Consider the following 13,714-nt stretch of genomic DNA (forward strand, 5'->3'; position numbering starts at 1 on the left):
AATAAAAAGAACGTAAAAATCTGACATCGTATGAGGAAGTTATGATTTTTCTAAGTTTCGGTTTAGCAGTAGACAACTAAAAATTCGAAATAAAAATCGATCGATACTTAACCAACACAACTTAAAAGAGAATCGAAGGTCTCGTCAAAAGTAGTACCACGGTAAAAAGACAGACGAAAACGGACGTCGGATGAAGAAGTTATGAATTTTTAACGGATTTCCTGTCCCGGTCTGTTAAAAATAATAATATTAAAAATAAATTCAAAATTAGCCGACGAAGTCTAATCGAAAGTCGTAGAGTATAATTTTACCTACGCGTGCAAATAAAGAACGTCGAAAACGGAGCTCGTATGCGAAAGTTATGAATTTCGCAAGTTTTGGGCACAAAAACGAGAAATGTTGAAAACCGGGAAAATTCGCATGGTCACCCTTCGGCCACGTGACCTCGCATGCGAGGCTTCCCCGTGTCACCACGTGTTCACTGCTGATTGGACCAAAGTTGCTCGTGGCTTCTTGCGAACCGAACACATGGCTTCCTTCCCTTGCTGCCACCTCGTTGATGACTCCTCCTTCCTCTCGCCACCTGTCCGAGACTTCAGACTATAAATAGGAGGTGCGAACCCTCCCAGTTCCTTCACCATTTTTACCTCATTTTTCATCCTTTTTCACTTCTTTCACCTCCCCAAACTTCCTTACAACCCCCCAAGGCCCCAGTATCATATCTAAAACCCGAAGCATGCCCCGAAGCACCGGAATTCTCGAGAAGCTAACCTCTTTCCAGTCGAAGTGTTGCCCGCGTAAAGCCCGGTTTTTAATAAAAAACTCACGGTTTCTTTGAGAAAGATCATTTATAGAAACGAAACGCTTCCCAAATCACCACTTATCAAGTGAGTTCATACCCGTATAATCTACCTTTTTCATGGTTTTTAAATGCTTTTTAGGGGGGGGGGGGGAATACAAGTTGAACACAATCTAAACTGTGTTAATAATTGTATGTGATAATAATCACACAAAGGGTTTCCTTATGCTTTTAAGGATTACCAAATACTTCAAAAATGACTTAAAGCCATGTTAAATCTTTAAAGTCATTTAAACTCTTTTAATGCTGTTAAATTCTTTGAAAAAGGTTTTATAAACTATTTCAAATTATAATTGACAAAATCATGTTTATATATGTATAAATATATAAATAAGATTTGAAGGGCTTAGGACTAATGAATTATCTTATTTCCTTTTCCTTGTTTGGATGTGGAATTAAGGTGGTGTTATTTGTCCGATGGTCGTTTCCTTCTTAATTACATATATATATATTATACATATATGAATATAAAAGGTTACTTCGTTCGGTATCATTACCTTTGTATCATGCTGAGCAAAGTTGTTCATTCAGGAGAGATCATGCTAATCACATAAAACGTATAAATTATGATAGGTATAATTTATGATTCAAAACTAAATACATTAAAGAAGTAATAATACATCATACCGGGTTTGCATTAACAGGGGTACAAATACAACGTACCAGGGTTAGCAATCACGGGGTAATAATACATGATAGCGGGTTTGCATTAACAGGGGTACAAATAACACGTACAAGGGTTAGCAATCACGGGGTAATAATACATCACACCGGATTTGCATTAAGAAAGGTACAAATACAATGTACCAGGGTTAGCAATCGCGGGGTAATAATACATCGTAATTTCGTTGAAATAATAAATTTATGAGACACTTCATGGTGTACTTATCTAAGTTTGACCTTAAGTCCTGACTTATTAACCAGAATCTCCTGGAGGGAGAGCGTGAATTTGTGTATAGATCTATACGGGACTGACAATGCCGCACCTTTGTTGTTCGCTACTGTGACAACCTGAAATTTCGATCTTGTACAACACATAAACTCAATCAAAGTCAGACTCGTATCTGCTATCTTCTAGCACTATTTAGGGTCTATTTGATTGTTCTAATCCTAGTACATCCAAGGAATGAGTGATAAGAAGTGTCTGTTGAAGTTCAAAACCAACAAACAGTCCATAAACCTCTTTCATGAGGAGTTTACGGCCAGCACTCATGATTTTACGGCCGTAAACTGATGAGGCCGTAAACTCTTGCCTATATATGTGATACTTGGCCATTTTTCAACACTTTTACCACTCTTAACTCAAGAACTCGGTTTTTGCTCTCAACTATCATCAAGTTCTACTTTACTCTTAAAAAATGTAAGTGTTTCCATCCCTTGATTAGTGATACATCTTCTTAACTAGCATAACCCATTGATTCCATCCATTAACATCATCTTTTGGGTTAGATCCTCAAGAAACACCAAGAACACACACTAGTGTTTTGGGCCGAAATCAACCTTTTCAGCTTCTATATCGTAAGTATCACTTCCCTATGCTCGATATCTAGTTGAAACGCATGTTAAACACCTTAAAAACGTCCATTTGCCCAAGAATAATAGGTGTTTACAGCCAAGAGCATCTCCCTTGGCCGTAAACCCTAGTTAGAGGTGCATATGAACCATAAATCTTTCCTAAGGCTTGGTCTTGAGTCTAGAACACTTCCTTGTAGTTTGTAAGACCTTAAAACACTGTTTGGCACAAATCATCATGAGTTTACGGCCGTAAACTCATGAGACCGTAAACCCTATCACCGTGAACTCCTAAGGCCGTAAACACTTGGCCGCGAACACCAAGTGTGGCCGTAAACTCCCCTTATACACAATCATTTGTGATTCAAACACTTAGTTCAAGTGATTTCTAGTCCCTAAGATGGTTTCTTAGCACATTTAGATGTATAAACACTAATTATATTCATAAATGTGTGATTATATGCTATTAGGATTCGTTTGTGTTCAAGATTTTACTTGACACTTAGCATCGTACACCAGTTGTACATTTGAATAACTTACTACAGGTGAGTTCATACCCCCACATTTCCCTAGTTTTTACTGTTTTAAGGGGGGGGGGATACAAGTCTAACACAAAGTTTTTGTCTTATAAACAAGTGATTTCAAATATCTTATCAAAATGGATTTCAGTTATCATCAAATCAAATGGTTTTCAATGATTGTGTCAACACGACATCAAGTCACCAAAATGAATTTCAAAATATCAAACTTATTTTAAATGTTTTATAAACTTATATTATTCCCCAAAAATCATACTAGTATATATATATATATATATATATATATATATATATATATATATATATATATATATATATATATATATATATATATATAAGATTTAAAAGATTTAGGACTAATAGCCCACTTTAGTTCCTTTTCCTTGTTTGGATGTGGGATTACAAGTATCAGTTATTTGTACGAGTGTCATTTAAATTTTACTTATATATAATTGTATAAGTATACAAGTATAAAAGTTTGTTCATTTAGTTTCAATTACCTTTTGTAACATGTTGAGCAAAGGATTACATTCATGAATACTCGTTATCAAATCAAAAAGTACATATAAATTATAATAGGTATAATTTATGATTCAAAGAACTTTAATTCACGGTTCAAGTATACTAGAGTATATTGTTTTACAAGAACAAGGGTTTGATTCAAAACTATTCAAGACTATACATTCTTCCAAATACATGTCAAGAATACTAAATCAAGAGCATACTATCAATCATTTACTTCAAAATGATTGGGTTTTTCATAGCTAATATACATGTAACGTTTATATGCTTTTATGAGTCAAGTAGTACATGTTGTTTAATTCGTTTAAACAATATAGTAAAGTCCTGAAATTATAACCAGAATCTCCAGTCGGGGATCGAAACAGTGTGTGTATAGATCTATATTGGGATTGACAACCCTGCACTTGGACTGCTAGCTACAGTCAGGCATACACGCCTGTGAGTGACAAATTGTTATCAACATGTTTTCAGTGCACTAATAGCGCTGGGTCAGGCCATCTAGTCAGTATGGTTATAATAACTCATTAAAACATATTTACAATGCGTTAGTGTATAATTAACTAAACTTATGTACTATTTCAAAGTACTAGTTTAGAAAACACAGTTTATAGTAAAACATTACAGTTTACATTAACAGTTGGTGAAACCATAAACACTCTCAGATACAAGTTTATAAAACGATTATAAATACAAAACATTCATTTACAAATAGAATAGTTTTATGAAAATACAATTACTTTTCATATGCAACAGAAAATATAGGATTTTATGGAAACAATTTACATATTCAAGAAAACAGAAGACATTCTTTCAAAACATAAATACTTATGCACTCACTCAACTTTATGTTGATACTCTCTTTTCAAATTACTTGTATTCTCAGCGAACCAGTAGACAGGTACACCCCGAGCTTTTGAGAAGATGGAGCTATTTATGTCTTGTCTTCTTCTTTTGTATAACTATTTAGTTTCAGTATACAATGTTGAAACACATGTAAATATTTATACCTTTTTAATACAATGGTTGTTTGTACTTTGATTACTATAATGCCTGTGTTGTGATACTACAAATGAAGTCCTCCACCCCTGGACGTTTCCGCCGTCTGGTTTGAGGGTGTGACAGATTGGTATCAGAGCATTGTTTATAGTGAACTTAGTATATCAATCCATAAAAGATATACAAACTATAAATACATTTGGGGCCAAGAGCTCTGACGACAAGTATACTTTTAAAATTTTAATTATGTTTACAAAAAGTATACTAACATTTATATCTACAAGTACAATATCACAATCATAAAAACATAAAAGTATTTGGATGTTGGACATTACAGTCAAACCTGGGCAGTTATGTAATCATATATGGGATTAATATAGCATGATCAACTATATTGATTTGAGATATGACCAACATGTGTTTGGGAGTGATAGTGATGTTGTGACATGTCTAAAACTTACCAATCATACATATTCAGAAGAACTCTAGAATAGAACATAAAGATTTAAAATACTATAAGGATATTTTAGGCACTATATACTAGTAACAAACATGTAAAAACAGTAGAACAATTAAGGGTAGAACTATAAATATAAAGGGTATATTACAATTATATATAATTAAAGTTATATAGACTTAGAATATGTGATTTAGCTTCATTTCATGTTCCTTGTTTGGTTGTGGGTTTAGAGCCGAGTCATTGAATATAAAGTCGGTTATACCCAGTTATATATAATTAGTATACACTTTATAGTTATAAAAATACCTAGAAATAGTCATACATAATACATTATTTGTTAACTGTAGGTCTCTCTGGTAGAAACCTGTATCTTTAATCAATCATTACCAACTATATTCTATATCCCTTATCCCTATTCTCACTTAGATAACACTGGCTAAAGTGAGGTTCATTCAAGAAATACCCGTCGTCAGTAGAAGATGCTCTACTCGTTTCCTATTTACTCTTTTGGTTATAGTTATGTCTACGGATAAGTTATAGCGTAATTTTTCATGTTGTTCAGTAAGACCACGAAAATTTTAATTATTTCGGAAGGTCTGTATGATGTCGATGTCTTCCCATAATTTGGTGTATTGTAGAGCTGTTTAGGGTCAAGTTTTCCAGATTTTATGTGATCAATATGCCAAATCAATCGACATGCATTTTCATAGTCTTTGAAAAATAACCATTCATTTTCATATCGTTTTGTTACAAGTAGTACTTGTCGTAGACTTCTATTTCCAATTCATTACAAGATTCGTGTTCAACTATATGTTTTAGTTCAGAGATATCAAAATTCATATTTACTTTTGATATCTTACCATCTTTGTATCTTTTGACTTTTATAGAAAAAGATGCCTCCTCGTAAAAATCCAAGGCGTAACCTTGTTAATGAAGCGCCAGTGCCACCTCCGCCACCACCTCCTTAGTTCGACCCCGCTATGTTCCAAGCGGCGGTCACAGCGGCTGTAGCTGCTGCCATGTCTCATATTAATACTCCTGGAGCTAGTGGGTCAGGAGCTGGTACAAATCATTCTAACTATGGCGAGAGTCATGGGCACTCGCGAGAGTGCACATATAAAGATTTTTCCAATACCAAACCCAGGACCTTTAATGGAACTGGTGGAGTTATGGCATTAAGGCAATGGATAGAAAAGACAGAAGTAATTTTCGAAATCTGCTCCTGTCTTGAAGGCAGCAAGGTCAAGTTCGCTGCTTGTACCTTTTCAGAAAGAGCTTTAACATGGCGGAATGTCCATGTTAAGTCACTTACTCTAGTGGTGGCTAATTCAATAAGCCGGGAGAACTTCAAAGCCATGCTTATGCGGTAATACTGTCCGCGAGGAGAAGTTTAGAAACTTGAGGAGGAACTCTGGGGTCTCATAATGGTTGGTTCTGTTATATCAACCTATACTAGTAGATTTTATGATCTGGCAATTCTTTGTCCGGATATGGTTGCTCTGGAGAGCAAGAAGATTGAGAGATATATTTGGGGACTGTCGCCCCAAATTCAGTCAAGTGTTTTAGCTTCGAGGCCTGTTACTTTCGACAGTGCAAAAGAGCTGGCAGAATCTCTTATTGACCACGGAGCCCGTCAAAATTCAGTGGCTGCTTTACCAGAATAACCGAAGGGAAACAACAACAACAATAATGACAACAACAACAACAGCAAGAAGGGTCGGAAAAAGAGGAAGGGCAAGTTTACATAGGATTCCTCAAAGAAACAACAGCTAGTCACATTTAATGCTGCTATTGTACCCACTGCTGTTCCTGTTAACCCAGTACTAGCTAAGCCTTATGCTTGTAATCTCCCGAAGTGCAACAAGTGCAATTTTGACCATAATGGAAATTGCAGGGAAATGCAGTGTCGTAACTGCAACAGAAAAGGGCATACTGCCTGATTCTGTAGAGCACCACCCCTACCACTTAATCAAATACCTGCTGCTGGAGTAGGTCAAGCATGCTACAATTGTAGTGAAGTGGGGCATTCAAGAAAGATTTCCCTCAAGCTGGAAACGTTGGTGGAGTTGGGAGAATTTTAGCCTTGGGTCACGAAGAAGCGGTAGCAAATCCTGCAGTTGTCACAGGTACATTTCTTCTCAACAACACTTATGCATGCATTCTATTTGATTGTGGTGCTGAGAAGAGTTTTGTAATCCATAATTTCAAACACTTTCTAAATCAAAACTCCCAACCATTAAAAGAAACATTCATAGTCAAAATGGCTAATGGGAAATCCGAATCCACCAATGATATATACATAGGATGTACTCTTACCTTGAATAACTTTTCATTCCCAATAGACCTTATGCCGGTCTCTATCAAAAGTTTTGATGTCATAATAGGTATGGATTGGTTGTGTCCTAACCATGCTGACATCCTACGCCATGAAAGAGCCGTCCGTCTAAACTTGCCAACTAACGAAACCCTTATTATTTACGGTGACAAACCCGGAACGAACCTCCAGATCATTTCTTGTATCAAGGCACAAAAGTACCTTCGCAAAGAATACTGTGCTTTCTTAGCTCATGTGGTAGACAAAAAGCAAGAAGTGCAAGATATACCGAGCATTCCTGAGGTGTGCAATTTTCCCGACGTCTTTCCTGGTGATCTTCCAGGAGTGCCTCCTGAACGACAAGTCGAATTCCGAATCGACTTAATTCCAGGGGCTACCCCTGTAGCCAAATATCCCTATCGTCTTGCACCTTCTGAATTTCATGGATTTAATGAACAGAGTGTGTCGTCCTTTCCTGGACAAATTCGTCATAGTCTTCATTGACGACATCCTTATCTACTCAAGAAGTGAAGCGGAACATGACCAACATCTTCGTTTAATATTGCAAACTCTTAGAACAGAGAAACTCTATGCGAAGTTTTCAGAGTGTGAATTCTGGATCAAGAAGGTTGAATTCCTAGGTCACGTGGTCAGTTCTGAAGGAATACACGTCGAACCTTCCAAAATTAAGGCAATTGAAAACTGGTCAGCACCCAAAACACCTATAGAAATTCGTCAATTCTTAGGTCTTGCTGGCTATTATCGTAGGTTCATCCCGAATTTCTCTCGAATAGCTAAACCTCTTACCACCCTGACGCAAAAGGGTGTAACATTTAGCTGGGGAGAGAAGCAAGAAACAACGTTCCAAACGCTGAAGCAAGCCTTATGTAGTGCACCAATCATATCTCTTCCTAAAAGGAACAGAGGACTTTATAGTGTACTGTGATGCTTCTAATCAAGGGCTTGGATGTGTTCTTATGCAAAGAGGAAAGGTGTCACACCCCCAAACCAGAATGACGGAAACATTTGGGGGTGGGTGACTTCACGTAGTATCATAACAGTTGAATATTGTAAAGAAAGTAAACACAACCATCATAAATATAATAAAAACTTACATTGTTGCGTGTAATACATGTTTCAAAAGAATATTACAAATATGATGATTTAAAATGTTTTGATAATAGACGCCTTAGCGTTCCTTCTCCAAAAGCTGATGGTTACCTGTATTACTGATTCCCTGAGAAATACAAGTAGTTTTGAAAAAGTGTCAACAATTAAGTTGGTGAGTTCATAAGCGTTTTTGTATTGAAATTTGTATATCCTTTAGTAAAAATAACTGAACGTGTTTTTCCAGAAAATCCAATATTTTCTGCATATAGTTTCAAAAGTTCCAAAAGCTGGAGTGCAATAGTATCTTTCGTGCTCAAATGGTGAAAGTGTATTTATACTCAAATAATGTATTTACTGAATGCATTCAAAAGTCTTGTAAATCAAACTTATTTTAATACTCTGTGTGAGTTTTATAACCATGCTATTGACCCAGACTGCCTGTAACAACGTTCTTCAGGTGTTGTAGTGTTATGACATTTGTCACCACAGTTTAGGTGCGGGATTGTCAATCCCGTATAGATCTATACACAAGTATCACGCTCTCCCTCCAAGAGATTATGGTTTATAATACATGACTTGAAATGCGTACTTGTAAGTACGTTGAAGTTGAATGTCTCACAACACTTAGTATTAATAGATTTACGAAAAGAAAAGTCTATATTTCATGTAGATGAAAGTATTTCATTTTCACAATGTTAACGTAAAGATGTAATGAGTAACCCATAAACTATACCCATTATAGTTTTCCGAAAGTGTGTTCCATTTGGTGATAAAAAATCGATATAATATTTAGTTTGCATGTAAAGTATAAGGTCGATATCAGTGTTTATGCAACATGTATAAAAATGTAGATGATGTATTTGAATTCGTATAAAACGATAAGTTTTTCTCGTATTGCACTTGTATTTCCCCCCCTAAAATATGAAAAGACGTGAAAATGTAGGGGTATGAACTCACCTGGAAAGTGTGACGATTTGAAGAAAACGAGATTTTCTCGGGCGATACTTCGACCGGAAAGCGGTGAGATTCTCGGGAATCTCGGGGCTTCGGACCTTTGTCGGGGCTGAGGTATTAAACCGGGGTGTCGGGGTCGTCTCGGGATGCTAAACGGGAAGTAAAAGTGAGAGAGAAGAGTGAATTGATCAAGGAAAGTCGGAAGTCTCGCATGCTATTTATAGGTGAGGAAGATGCCCTCGTACGCTGGGCGTACACCGAAGTACGTGGGGCGTACCTCGTACGCGGGGCGTACGTTAGCGATGATGTCACGGCCTCCGGTCTTCGGATGGGATGGCAGTAGAGGGTGTAGGGGTGACGTGGCCGATCCGAGGCCCTCGATTCGGTACGCTGGGCGTACTCCTTCGGATAAGCTTCGTAATGCGTGCTAAAAACTTAAAAAATGCGTAACTTTTGCATACGAGCTTCGTTTTTGACGTTCTTTATATCCACACGTAGGTGAGAAAATACTCTACAACTTTTATTTAGATTCCGTCGGCTAATTTTGAATTTAATTTTTAATATTATATCTTAAATAGGCCGGGACAGGATAATTCCGTCAAAAATCCATAACTTCTTTATCTGATATCCGTTTTCGTCTGTCTTTTTACCATTGTACTACTATTGTAGAGACCTTCAACTCTCGTTTAGGTTGTGTCGACTAAAAATCGCTCAATCTTTATTTCGAGTTTTTAGCTGTCTACTACTGTTCCGAAACTTAGAAAAACTTAGAAAAATCGTAACTTCCTCATACAAAGTCAGATTTGGGCGTTATTTTTATGCATGCTCACGGTTTAACGTAATATACAACTTTCGTTTAGATACCTAAGGCTAAAAAGTATTTTATTGAAGTTTCACTTTTTACGCTTAATAGTGTTTTACCGGGTGTGTCGTGGATTTTCGATTGGTCATAACTTCTTCGTTATAACTCGGATTTGAGTGTTCTTTATATTTTTGGAAACCTTGGTACGATATCAAACACTTTATGCATCCCAATTTAGATTTTAGAACACTTCATTTTTGACGCTAATTTCATTGATTCCAAATAGTTCATTGCATTTGACTTTTTGAATGTTACATTGACTTGAAAAATATCGGGTTGTCACATCATCCCCCTGTTAGAGGGAATTTCGTCCCAAAATTTTATCTAAGATAGAGTTATAGGAAAAACATGCGGGTACTTTTGTTTCATCTGATCCTCGCGTTCCCAGGTGTATTCAGGTCCTCGCTTGGCGTTCCAACGGACCTTCACAATGGGTATGCGGCTTTGTTTAGTCCTTTTATTTTCCCGATCCATGATCTCTACTGGCTCTTCTACGAATTGGAGATTCTCGTTGATTTCAATTTCTTCCAGAGGGATAACGAGGGTCTCATCAGACATGCACTTCTTTAGGTTTGATACGTGAAAGGTAGGGTGTACGTTATTGAGTTCTTGCGGTAATCGAAGTTTGTATGCCACCGGGCCGATCCTGGCAAGGATCTTGAATGGTCCGATATACCTTGGGTTTAGTTTCCCACGCTCTCCGAAACGTATTAATCCCTTCCAGGGTGAGACTTTTAGGAGTACCCGGTCCCCAACCTGGAATTCCAAGGGTTTCCGTCTTTTATCCGCATAACTCTTTTTTCTGTCTCTTGAAGCCTTCAGTCGTTCTCGGATTTGAACAATCTTCTCTGTAGTGTCCCTTATGATTTCTGGTCCAGTGAGAGTGTTGTCGGGTACCTGACCTCTTGCCAGTTGTGTGTCACCCACTTCAGCCCAGCACAGGGGTGATCTGCACTTACGGCCGTAGAGGGCTTCGAATGGGGCAACTTTGATGCTAGCGTGATAGCTATTGTTGTACGAAAACTCGACCAATGGTAAATGGGTGTCCCACGCCTTACCAAAATCGATCACACAAGCTCTTAGCATATCTTCTAAGGTTTGTATGGTTCTCTCACTCTGGCTGTCGGTCTGTGGGTGATAAGCGGTACTCATCTCTAACCTCGTTCCTAGAGATCTTTGTAGCGACTGCCAGAACCTCGAGGTGAATCTACTATCTCGGTCCAAGATAATGGATATTGGTACACCATGCAGTCGTACAATATCTCTGATGTAAGTTCTGGTTAGCTTTTCTAGTTTATCCATTTCTTTGATTGGTAGGAAGTGCGCGGATTTGGTTAACCTGTCGAAGATCACCCAGATGGTGTCGAGTCCGCTTGTCGTCTTGGGTAACTTGGTTATGAAGTTCATGGTTATCCGCTCCCACTTCCATTCGGGTGTTTCCAGTTGTTGCAACAATCCCGAGGGCTTTTGGTATTCCACCTTGACTTTGGCGCAAGTCAGACATATGCCTACATAGGTAGCAATTTCGGCTTTCATGTTAGGCCACCAATACAGTTTCTTGAGATCCAGATACATCTTATCTGAACCGGGATGTATGGAGTATCGTGTCTTATGGGCTTCGTCCATGACAACATCTCTGAATCCGCCAAACTTCGGCGTCCAAATCCGATTCATGAAGTAACGAACTCCGTCATCCTTGACTTCAAGATTCTTATCCATTCCTCTTAAGGTTTCCTCTGCCACATTTTCGGATTTCAAGGCTTCTATTTGAGCTTCCTTGACTTGCGTGGACAGGTGTGAATGGATCGTTATGGTTAAGGATTTCACTCGGCGGCCCGAGTATTCCTTCCGGCTGAGGGCATCAGCTACTACGTTAGCTTTCCCGGGATGATAACGAATTTCACATTCATAATCGTGTAGTAGTTCTACCCACCGTCTTTGTCTCATGTTGAGTTCCTTTTGATTGAGGATGTGTTGAAGGCTTTTACGATCGGTGAAGATTGTACATTTCGTTCCCTAGAGATAGTGCCTCCAGATCTTTAGAGCGAAGACGACGGCTCCTAGTTCGAGATCGTGCGTGGTATAATTAACCTCGTGCGTCTTGAGTTGTCTCGAGGCGTATGCGATGACCTTCCCTCATTGCATCAGGACACATCCAAGTCCCTGGTTTGACGCATCACAGTAGACCACGAATTCTTCAGTTCCTTCCGGTAAGGTTAATATAGGTGCACTGTATAGGGCTTGCTTTAGTGTTTGGAATGCAGTGTCTTGTTTTTCTCCCCAGCTGAAGGTTACACCCTTCTGAGTCAGGGTGGTAAGCGGCTTAGCAATCTTTGAGAAGTTTTGTATGAACCTTCGGTAATACCCAGCGAGGCCCAAGAATTGCCGGATTTCCGTTGGAGTTCTTGGAGTTGTCCAATTTTCAATTGCCTTGATTTTGGAAGGGTCCACGTGAATCCCCTCCTTGCTGACCACGTGACCTAGGAAATCTACTTTCCGAGTCCTAAATTCGCACTTTGAGAATTTTGCATAAAGCTTCTCGGTCCTTAATGTTTCCAAGACCTGTCGGAGGTGTTGGCTATGTTCCTCCTTGCTCCTTGAATAGATTAGTATATCATCTATGAACACGATCACAAATTTATCCAGGAAAGGACGACATACTCGGTTCATCAAGTCCATGAACACCGCCGGTGCATTTGTCAATCCAAAGGGCATCACTACAAACTCGTAGTGACCGTAGCGAGTTCGAAATGCCGTTTTGGGAATGTCTCCTTCCAGGACTCGCAGATGGTGATACCTAGATCTTAAATCGATCTTTGAGAAGTAGCTCTCTCCTTGTAGTTGGTCGAACAGATCGTCTATGCGCAGTAAGGGATATCGGTTCTTGATCATGAGTTTGTTCGGTTCCCGTTAATCGATGCAAATGCGAAAAGATCCTTCCTTCTTCTTTACGAATAGAACTGGCGCTCCCCAAGGTGAGAAGCTCGGTCTGATGAATCCTTTGCTTAGGAGCTCGTTCAATTGGCTAGATAGTTCCTACATTTCTGCCGGTGCTAGACGGTATGGCGATTTTGCTACTGGGGTAGCTCCGAGAATCAAGTCGATCCTGAACTCGACTTGACATTCCTGTGGGACTCCTGGAAGATCTTCTGGGAAAATGTCGGGGAAATCGCAGACTTCCGGAATGTCTTTAATGTCTTTCACCTCTCGTCAATTCTTAGGTCTTGTCACCATAAATGACAAGAGTTTTGCCGCTTGGCAGATTGAGGCGAACGGCCCTTTCGTGACAAAGTATATCGGCATGGTGAAGGCTTAACCAGTCCATACCGATGATGACATCAAAACTTCTTATAGTAATTGGCATAAGATCGATTCGGAATGAGTGTTCATTTAAATTTAACGTACAGCCTATGTACATATCGTTTGTGCTTTCCGTTTTACCTTTTGCCATTTCTACTGTGAATATTTTATTGAGTGCTTGGGGTTTCTGATTAAGTAAGTGTTTGTATTTATGACTCACAAAACTTCTCTTCGTACCACAGTCAAAGAGTATGCATGCATAAATGTTGTTGAGGAGAAACGTACC

The sequence above is a fragment of the Lactuca virosa genome, chromosome 5, assembly GCF_052849685.1.
Source record: "Lactuca virosa cultivar CGN04683 chromosome 5, Lactuca_virosa_CGN04683_v6, whole genome shotgun sequence".
In the NCBI taxonomy this organism is placed as follows: domain Eukaryota; kingdom Viridiplantae; phylum Streptophyta; class Magnoliopsida; order Asterales; family Asteraceae; genus Lactuca; species Lactuca virosa.